This window comes from Arachis hypogaea, chromosome 12, assembly GCF_003086295.3.
Source record: "Arachis hypogaea cultivar Tifrunner chromosome 12, arahy.Tifrunner.gnm2.J5K5, whole genome shotgun sequence".
Taxonomy (NCBI): domain Eukaryota; kingdom Viridiplantae; phylum Streptophyta; class Magnoliopsida; order Fabales; family Fabaceae; genus Arachis; species Arachis hypogaea.
Window position 1 is genome coordinate 624,140 of NC_092047.1, and position 11,501 is coordinate 635,640.

Consider the following 11,501-nt stretch of genomic DNA (forward strand, 5'->3'; position numbering starts at 1 on the left):
GATAAAATGCTGCTTTTTTACTTAAATTCTGAAATGAATGACAAAACACAAGAGTTCTTATGTGAATGCCAATGCAAAAAATTTTTGATATAAATCTGAATGCGACTGAATATGAATATTGTTGTTTTAATTTAAGTAAAAGTGCAGTGTTTTGTCCAAAAAATTTAATTTAAAGAACCTATTAATCTGATTGGCGATAACTAACATTATAGTTAGCAATTTATCGGTCACATAGTCTTTGACTGTTAGTAATTAATGGGAGCCTAATTGTTTCATAAAGTTCGAAAACCTTGATTATAAAAAAATTCCATTAGACCAAAACGTGGGATATGAAATTTTCTGGATCCTATTTGGCCGTATATACTCTATTTTATTTATTAAAAAAAATCCTAAGAACATTTGCCTAATAATTTCCTATTTCAAACCACAGGGTTTACGCACCAGTAAGCCCCCCACAAAACCACAAACCAAACGACAAACCCTGCGCCACCTCTTCCACCACCATCATGGCACGGATAGCCAGGTCCTCTGCGCCGCGCCTGCTCTACACCTTCTTCTCCTCCTCCGTGCCCCGGCATCTCCATCGCCGTCTCCGTCTCCGGCGTCGTCCCTCCTTGCCGGTGCATTCCACCTGCGGCACTTCTCGTCGGGCAACGCTGCTCGAGCGAGGGCGGCGGCGGCGGACAAGGAGCCATGGTGGAAGGAGTCCATGGAGCGGTTACGCAGCATCGGGATCTCTGCTCACATCGACTCCGGCAAGACAACTTCGACGGAGCGAGTGCTTTTCTACACTGGTCGTATCCACGAGATCCACGAGGTTCGGGGCAGAGACGGCGTCGGCGCCAAGATGGATTCCATGGACTTGGAGAGGGAGAACGGTATCACTATCCAGTCTGCTGCTACTTACTGCTCTTGGAAAGACTATAAGGTAATATCTCTTTCTCTGCTATTGATAAACTGTTCCCCTTCTCCAAATGGTTTTGTTGTTTTGCTATTCCTCAAATGATAAAACAATATAAAAGTAGTTATTTACTCCAATTTTAGTCTAATTTTTCAAAAAGTAATTATTTCTTTACGTTTTCCGTAAAGAAAATGTGTATTGAAGTACCTGTCAATCTACTAGTGACTATGATGAATCAGTCAGTTTCATTTCAGTGTTGAAGTTATGATTGGAGTTGAGATTCAGTTGGATGAATTTTATGTGGTTATGAGTTGACTGAGCTCAGACTGAATTTAAGTATTAAATCAATTTTGAAGAGCTAATGAGCTTTTAATGTATAGTGAGATTTGAGTGCTGTTGTTACTGCAATCCCTAACATACTAATTATTGTTATGGATTAGTTATTAGTTATGATGGAGAATGGAGAAAAGGTTGAAAAGTTTTCTATGTGTAATCATTCTTAAGTGGAATTGAGAAAATAAAAAAGTTAGTCTGCTAAGCAAAAGTAAATTGTCTCGATGACAGTCAGAAATGTTGAAACATTGGAATATTGGAATAAGAATTCTATATTATACTTGCAGTACTGATGACTTCCTTCTTTCATCTCTTTGACTTGCTAATTATTTATACTTTCTAATTTTTGGGTAAAAATATAATTGTATTTGTATTTCTTTTGGGAAATTTGTCATTGCAGATTAACATAATTGACACACCTGGTCACGTTGATTTCACCATTGAAGTTGAGAGGGCTTTGCGTGTCCTTGATGGTGCTATTCTTGTACTTTGTAGTGTTGGTGGTGTGCAAAGTCAGTCCATCACGGTAGATTGACAAATGAGAAGATACGAGGTTCCAAGACTTGCATTTATTAACAAGCTTGATCGAATGGGAGCAGATCCATGGAAAGTTTTAAATCAGGTTCATTGGAGATTAATGAAGACCGTATAGATGATATGTTTTATAGTTTTATTGCCATTCATACGATTTTATGGAAGAGAATTTCGCAGATTCGGTTCCTCAATCCCTTGGTTGCTGATCTTTGAGAAATTAAGGAATTTGAAAAAGTTGAACCTCTTCTAAAGCTGATTTTTCATGATAAAACCTTCTGTAACCTGTTTACTAAAAATCTTCTATGACTTCACCTTAATTTTTATATGTATATAGCATCACATTAATTAAGATTTTGCAGCAATATATAAGCTATCCAATTTTAGTTTGGTAGTTTAGTAAGTATTATTTGTTATTACCTTTGTGCATTCTGGAAATCCTTTTAGTTTCCTTTTGATTCATTATATCATTGTCACCATACTTTCTTTTTTATTGTATTTATATTGATAAAAGAAGAATATCATTAATACGGATAGAAGGAGAAGGAGGATAAGAGATCATATATACAATAGCAAAATATAGCCAAAAGTGCTTACATCATCATTATAGTTGTATAACTTTTTTCTCATTTGAGGACTATACTTTTACAGGCACGATCTAAACTTCGGCATCATAGTGCTGCAATGCAAGTTCCGATAGGCTTGGAGGATGATTTTGAGGGACTTGTTGATCTTGTGCAGTTAAAAGCATACTATTTTCGGGGTTCTAATGGGTTTGTTTCAAAATTATTGCTGTTTATTACTAAAATTAATTCTCCTTATGGCTTACTTTTAGCATGCTCTATTGTTGCTTATTTCAGTGAAAAAGTTGTCACTGAAGAGGTGCCTGCAGATATGGAAGCCTTGGAAGTAGAAAAAAGGCGTGAGCTCATAGAAGCTTTGTCAGAAGTTGATGATCAACTTGCTGAAGCTTTTCTTGGTGATGAGCCCATATCACCTGCTGACCTTCAGGTCTGTGGGTTTTCTTTTTTCATTTGTCGGTTTTTTTTTTTCCTTTCCCTCATCCCTATTGAAGTTTGGTATTAACTGAAACTGAGTAGAGAGAGAAGATATTTTCTGAATCTGTTGTATTTATCCTAATCTAGCTGGTAGAGTCAGTTTCTTAAGTCCCTACTCTTCTAATCAAGTTAGAGAGTTTTCTAGCTTTCTCTATTAGGTATGTTCATTATTTGATTTATAGGATATGCATCGAATTTGGTTTACCTCTGACAATTATTTTGTTGGGATGTTTTATTGTTGATTACATAGAAGTCTTGAGCATTCTAGATGTGTATCAGAAATAGTAAAGGCATAGGTGTGTCAATGGGAAGTGGTCTTGTTATTTTATGATTATCAGTGAAAAAAATTGCTTATATTGTAATATGTATGGTTTCTGCTAATAAAAGTTGTAAGCATGGTTCTTTGGTTCTTCGTTGATGCTTAGTTCTTGCATTTTTCACTCACTTCGGCCTATGGTTTTTCACCAATAGATTATCATGAAGTCGATGTACTGCATTCTCCTTTAGCTTTATATGTAGTTTAGAATATTTAATTATTTTATTAAATATTGAGTTTTATTATTGTGATGTCATTTTTCTTTGAGCAGGAAGCAATTCGTAGGGCCACCATAGCACGGAAGTTTGTACCAGTGTTCATGGGTAGTGTTTTTAAAAATAAGGCAACCATTGAATTACCTTTAGTTATTATGTGTATTCTATGCTATATAGTCATTGCTTTCTGTATTCCTCCTCTTTACATTATTAATACGTTGTATCCTTATTTTCCATATGTACACAATGCACCTAATTTGGATATTTGTTTTTTTTTTCCTTTTCTTTTTTTGAGAACTTAAATCCTCTTGGCATAGTTGCCTCGACATTCTGTAATACACAACTGCTATAATGGTTGAGTATGCATATCATATGGGATCATAAATGGCATGCATCATGTTAGCAGGTATTTAATATTTGTCAGGATGGCTCAAAATATTAGGAGTGTAAAATATTCAAATATTGCAAGAGGTAGCTTAAGTTGCCCAACCTACTAGATCCTTTACGTTTGTTTTGATTGGATCATAGATGTCTGGGATTTTTGATCCCATCATATGCCCAAATGAAATCAAATACAGGTCAATTTATGACCATACACAATAAATATAAAGGAATAAAATATTTTGTCCTGATAAATTTTTATTAGAATGCTGCTGTGTTTATAACTATCTATTACTGACTACTCGTCTCCTATTTGTGTTCGATCTCCTATCTTGCTTGTGATATTCTGGATTGCTCTGTTAATGTGGCGTGTAATGTTTTGTAATTTGTATCATTTATTAAGTTACCTTTTGATCGGATTTGTGTAATTGATGAATCTTTTTATCATCAATTCGTCTCGGGTTGGTATCCTTGCTCTCAAGTTCAAACTCCCAAACCCCCAAGAGGTTCTCTTGTACATGCATATGCTTCCAGGCATCCCTATTTTTACCTTCTGCCTCTTATGCTTTTCATTGTCTTCTGTTACTGATACAGGGAGTACAGCCACTTCTGGATGGTGAAACTTAATTATTTGCCATGTCCAATTGAAGTTAGTAGTTATGCCCTTGACCAAACAAAGAATGAGGAAAAGGTACCTGATTTGTAAGATGTTTATCTTTGTTTTGCTTTGATATTATGATCTATTTGTCATAAATTGTCAATTGGCCTCTGAATTTGCAGGCTATTTTTTAATGATGATTTATAAGTTTCTTTATATTTATAGATTAGATATATATTTGAGTGGGAGTGAAAGAAGAATATTTGGTTTGAAGAATCATACAAGAAAATATATGGAAAATAGAGTAAAACCTAGAAAAAGGGGAAAAACATCAATTAAGAACTTGGTTAATTATTCGAATAATTAAATTTTCATGGATTTTTTAAAATGTAATTACTAGTTAAACATAATCCTTAAAAAAGTTAAAAATTCTCATGTGGACATTTTCTTGCATCTATAGTAGCATTTGTAAGACTCCAGGCAGAAAAAGTAAATACAAAATGAAAAATAACATAACTTAGATTTAACCGGGATGCTAACTATTGCATAAGTTTTCAAAATATAAATCACAACTTAGTCAAGGGAAGGTTAAATTATTTTGATAGAAAAAGAAATTTTATTAGGAGAGAGAAGAATGTACACAAGAGGATGGAATATCCTCACATGGATACAAAATGGTATCACCCAACAAACAGGACCATGTACTAAAGCATGCCAATCCCTTTGAATGTTAGCTAGAGGAAGTGAGGAACACCCTTAGACAGACCATGTACTAAGCACCAAAGCGAGGCCGAAAAGGTAATCGTATCTCAATTAAATGAGTAGTCGAAAAGGAGCTGTTAAAAGGCATGGACTTCCTTTACAAGTTTCAACCGAATGCGCCAAAACACTGAAAAGTTACCAGTTGTATTTGCTTCTTGGTATGATCCAAAACTCTGAATGTGGTAATTAGAAACTGATGCAAATCCATCGGGAAAAACCCAAGGATTTTAAATGATACCAAAAGGCCTCAAGAGTTCTTGCTGTGGCAATGAGAGGCCTGCAAATGATTTTGCAAGCCGATTTTGCATTTGTGCTCTTGTTTCTTTTTTTATTGAATAATTTATCTATGCACTTTCAGGTTGAGTTGACTGGAAGTCTTGATGGGCCACTTGTAGCGTTGGCATTTAAGTTGGAGGAAGGGCGGTTTGGCCAGTTGACATATTTAAGGTAATATAACTTCATACTCTTTTTCAACATATATATGGCAGTATCAAGTGAGAGAAGTTGGCTGTTATGAGAGTGAGAGCAATTCTTGGCTGCATCATCGTACATGAATGGTTGACGTACTTTAGAGCTCACATGATTACATAAAGAAGTCACATCTCGTATGAATGTATGTAACAACTGGTACCAATTGTAGGTAGAAAAGAGATCAAACAGTACAGAAACTGAAGGAAATGGGTAAAATCCAATGTGGCTTTACCCTTCCCCAGGTCATAAGTGTTCTTTACTGAGAAAGGAAAAAACAATGTGTGACAAATGGCAGGCTTTTGAGAGACCTGACCCTCTCCTAGTCTGATTCTAATCCCAACAATCTGAATGCCCTCCTCAGCATTTTGTCACCTCCCAATATACTCCCCAACTCTCTTTTCTAACAAAATCATTTCACTACCCTCCCCACCAGTCTTGCCACCCAGAGTTACCAGTCCCTCAGGCCCATATTGCGCTCCCCTCCTCCCCATCCTGAGCATTTTGTTTTCCCACAACCGAGATTTACTCATTTCATTCTCACCATTAACCATTTTATCACTTTCCCTGCGTGTGTTTGTCTGCATATATTTTGTTTTGAATGTGTTAACTTTGTAAATTACACAAAATTATTGGATTGTTTTCTCAATTTTCCTTCCCCCCGGCTTTGGGTGTTGAAGAATTTACGAGGGTGTGATCCGCAAGGGCGAGTTTATTATTAATGTAAACACCGGCAAGAAGATCAAGGTAAAATCTAAGGCTTTTTGTGATTGTGTTATTCATGTGCATATGTGCAATTGAATCCTGGAATTTTTTTGGCTAATGCTATGCTATAAATCATAGGTGTAACTCTCAAGATTTTTCCAAACACAACTTTGCAGTAGTGTTTTGTTGAAATCTTCAGCTTTTTATTATTTCCTTTAGATTTCATCTTGGGAAGAGTAATAAATTACATGACATAAGATTATAGCAATTATTCAATTTTAATCTACCCTGGGTTCATGAATTTCTTTAAAACTATGCACCAAAATTTTGTTGCTGTGCTACCAGTGATGTAATATTTTCACTAGTTAGATCATTAGGTCTGTGCTTTCATGTATCGCATTTCAAAATTAGAATGAATTTTTGGCTAAATGTTTTTCTTAATGGATGCAGGTTCCTCGCATAGTTAGGATGCATTCTGATGAGATGGAGGTTAGGTTTTGGATTTACAGTATTACTGGCGGATTTTCATGTTATTGGTATTTTTTTCTCATTATTTTTTTATGGTAAAGAGGAACTCTTATCCCCTTGTCCTACCCAGTTTGTTTAGTTTTCTCTTCATATTAAAAAAAGTCTTCTTTTATCAAGAAAAAACAAAAAAGAAAAGAAAAGAAAAGAAAAAGAAACTTTTGTTGGGTAGGTTATAGGCTATTGTTTTTGCTATATAGCTGTCAATCCTTCTCAACAGCTGTTAAACATTCTGAATTTCTGATAATTGAGTCTTTTGTTGTTAGCAGTCTCTGCCTATTGATGTAGAGAATGAATTGCACTCAATTTTGAACTTAATCTTGTAGTAATATGTTGCCTAAGTTAGTTTTATATTGGCCTTAATACATGATTACTTGTCTAACTTTTTTCCATCCATTGGTTATTAGGAGATACTTTTACCGATGGATCAGTTAAATACACAATGACTTCCATGAATGTTCCTGAACCTGTAATGTCATTAGCTGTACAGCCAGTTTCAAAAGATTCTGGAGGGCAAGTAAGTAGTTTCTTTATGTAATACACTGACTACCCTGTCCCAGCTTATCATGTATTTGATTTTCTTGGTATATCACTTGTAGTTTCCAAAAGCTTTGAATCGCTTCTAGAAAGAGGATCCTACATTCCATGTTGGTTTAGACCCAGAGAGTGGGCAGGTAATGTTCTATTCTATTTTTCTAGATCATAAAAGTGGCAAATTTGTTGTACTTGCAATGACATAGTTTACCTTTGTTGTTAGACTATCATTTCTGGAATGGGAGAACTACATTTAGATATTTATGTTGAACGTAGTCGGAGAGAGTATAAGGTACCTATTCCTTTCCCATGCATTAATGTTAATCCTTGCTGATACTGGTTTTATATTTCCTGCTTCTGGAGTTTCATTATTATGTTCCTACTTGTTAAGGTTGATGCAACTGTTGGAAAGCCCCATGTAAACTTCAGAGAAACTGTTACACAACGTGCTGATTTTGATTATTTACACAAGAAGCAATCTGGAGGGCAACGTCAATATGGACGGGTAATCGGGTATGTATCGGTAATTTTTATATTAGTTACCATACATAAGATTTTATTTTTATTAAAATCAGATTAGACATGTGGATTGCCCGAGAGTGGCACTTTGCACTATGATCGTCATATGCTCTAATTATTATTATTATTTGTATCCCACTAATTTACATCTCACATTTACAATATCAATAATCAAGATTTGGATTTGTTTCTCATGAAAGTGTTAGATATAAAATCGTGTCGCTGACCAACAATTTAAGTTCATGGGAAAGATGGTTCATATCATGGTATATTACTGTACCAGAACCTATTCTATGGTTGTTTTTGGGTCACCCCAAAATGTCTAGTCAACCAAATAGCAAGTCTTTGTCCAGTCTTGAGCATGAGAAGGTATATTATAGTTCCACATGTCCTAAGGATAAGGTGTGGTAGAAGCCTTTACAAGTCTAGGGCAACCCTCTCCCTTGAGCTATTTTTTAAAGTTTAATTAGAGTGACTGAGTTTCAATAATGGTGTAAGAGCTTCTATGACTAGTCAGAGGGTTCAATCCTTGTTGTCTCTCAATTATTCTTAATAAAAGCTGCATCCCAAGATAGGATGGACCTGTGCATTGTCCATTCTTCAAACTCAGAATAAGCGACATTCGTATGAAGGGGTCTGTTCGATATTAAACCATTCTTTTGAGTTTTACCTTTATCCAATTACAATAATTACAACTTTAGGAGAGATACTTACTGACAAACTGTTAGCATCAAAGATATAACTCCAAATAAAGTTTAATTGCAATTACAATTACAATTTTCAATACCCTATGGTTGGAGCATAGAAATCATGTGAACCAACCTTGCAAGAAATATAATGACTGTGACTTAGTCTTGATTAACTTTCTCTCAAACAATCGCATGTCTAAATATGCATAGACCTTGCATGCAAGGCAAGATTAGGGAGTAGGCACTGTTTGATCATTACAAGATTCTTTAATTATTTTTCCCCAAGTTTTAACTTACTGAATATTACAAGATAAATATGCCGTTGTAGTGTGTAAATTATATATTTTTTGTATTAGGCTCAATAAGTACTTTCTAAAAGATAAAAAAAGTAACTTATATTAATCTTACAGCAAATTGTTTATTCAGAAATTACTTTTTGAGAAGTTCCTTTTAATATAAGCGCTTGACAAAAGAGGCATTTTTGTCCATGTTAGTTTTTAAACAAATTTGTCTCAATTTATATTCTTTTCTGTGTGGTTAGAAATAAAATTAAGTTGATGCGTTATTAAAAAAATTTAAAGTTAGTCAAAAAAGTTTTGTTAAATAAAAGGTGTTGTGAATTAATAAATGAAGAAAGTATACATCGTGATTTTCAAACAATGTCATCCAAACTAAATGCATGTCTCTTAGGAACAGAAAATTGCTGGTATTCAAGGGCAATCAAATTTTAGATAGGGATTTTCATTTACTTCCAGACTTCTCCATGTGTATAAATATCCTTTTTCTTTTCTCAATAAAAGTGTAATAATCCTTAGATTTAAAACAAATTGGATAAAGCCTTCTTCTCTTTGCTGTGGTTCTGGTTCTGGGCTAATGGCTTCCGTATAAAGTATATCTTACTTTATGATAGCAGCTGATTGTGAATTTGTGATGTTCCAACTTATCCCTAATCACCTTTTGTTTCTTGATGCTTAGTGAATTCACTATGTTCTATGTTTGCAGGTATATTAAACCACTTCGGGCAGGATCACCAACTAAATTCGAATTTGAAAACCTCCTTGTTGGGCAAGCTATTCCATCAGGTTTTATCCCTGCAATTGAAAAAGGTTTTAAGGAAGCCGCCAACTCGTGAGTGAAATTTTCATCATTGCTTATTTGTGATTTCTACTTTAAGTCTAATTGTCGTTCAACATATATTATCTTATTCCCCATGAATGTAATAAAGACCACCGAAAAATGTAATGATGGAATAAGTGAGCATTCAAAAGTAATTTATGGGGACTAAGAATGTAATATTGAGGAAGCCAAAGTTCATTCATTGGCATATTTACGAAACATCAATTTTATTATGCGATTCAGCCATGATAGTATTACAATACTCATTTTATGGTAACGTAATGTTGCTTTCATACAGGGGGGCTTTAATTGGACATCCTGTCGAAAATCTTAGAGTTGTCTTGACAGATGGTGCTGCTCATGCCGTTGATTCTAGTGAACTTGCATTAAGTTGGCTTCTATCTATGCTTTCAGACAGGTTCTTTACAATTCTGCATCCATATTCATAACATTGCTCATATCATCCTGATAATATTGTCCATAGTTTTGTGCTCATAGTAATGACCATATTCTTTGATATTTGTATCAGTGCTATACAGCTTCCAGGCCATTTATATTAGAACCTGTTATGCTTGTTGAGCTGAAAGTACCAACAGAATTCCAAGGAGCTGTTGCTGATGACATTAACAAGTGGGGTTCTTATTTTATTCTATCCTTGTTTCTCTTTTCAAATGGTTTATTTATGATATTGGTTTATGATATTGGTTTATTTTATTCTATCTTTGATATTGGTTTATTTATGATATTTTTATCTATGGTATACGATGTCAGATTTTTTTTTTTTATTAAATTTTAATTTAGGTTCAGAGTTTTTAAGTCATCTTAATTAGTGGCTAGAAAAACTGACAGAATGCTTTTTGAAAAAACACAAAACCTATGCTTTGCCTCTGATACCACTTTTAGACGGTGATTATAATGTGAAAAAGGTTAATGAACTCCTCAATTTTTAGATTTATATACACTAATTAATTATTACTCATAATTATAATATATAATAAAGAAGAACATGATGAGTCCTAATTGATCTTAATTAATTCTAGTATATCCTAATCGATACATAAACACACTTTAATATAATATTAATCATAGTTATCAGAACCAAATGACCAGGTAACCCGATTACTGGATCAACCGGTAGGTTATTGGTTTACCCGGTTGATCCAGTCATAATTTAAAAAATATAAATTATATAAATAAAATTAAAATTACATACTAAGACTTAAAATGTAAGTCTTTATAAATATAATAATAATCAAATGTTAATTTTTAGACAACTAATGATGCAAAAAAAAGATAATAAATTAGTTTTTAATACAAAATACTTTCTCTACTTAAATAAACAAGAGCAAGCAAAAGATAACATAATTGATAATCAAGTCCAAGTGATCTTAAAATCGAAATTTATATCTTCATAGGACAAATTTGGAGCTTGATCAACATTTTTCTCATTTTGATTTGCATTTATATCTTTCATAAGAAACACTGCATTATGATGTTATGCAGAACATCAGAATAAGAGAAAAAAGAGTTTGAAGAGAGAGATAAAAGAAACTAGTTACGTTGTATGATAACTATGATAACTTTCAGAGAGCAACAAAAATATAAACTATGATAACTTTCAGGCAGCAACAAAAAAAAACAAGAAAATTTAAACAGAAAGAACAGGGGGAACTCATTAACAAATTCAAGGTTCATGATAATCAGTAACAAATTTCAGCAACACATTCGGTTTTCAGCAACAAAATTAAAACAGAAAGAACAGGGGGAACTCACCAAATCGGGTTGCACGAACGAATCTGACAGCGAAGGAGAAGCTGATGGCGAGGGAGAAGCTAACGGCAAGGCTCGAA

The 11,501-nt window shown here is 34.0% G+C and overlaps 1 pseudogene; it reads left to right on the plus strand.

Annotated features, from left to right (window-relative positions):
• The first annotated feature begins 354 nt into the window (after nt 1–354).
• Nucleotides 355–10,457, plus strand: LOC112726208 (elongation factor G-2, mitochondrial-like; annotated as a pseudogene).
• Nucleotides 10,458–11,501: the final 1,044 nt, after the last annotated feature.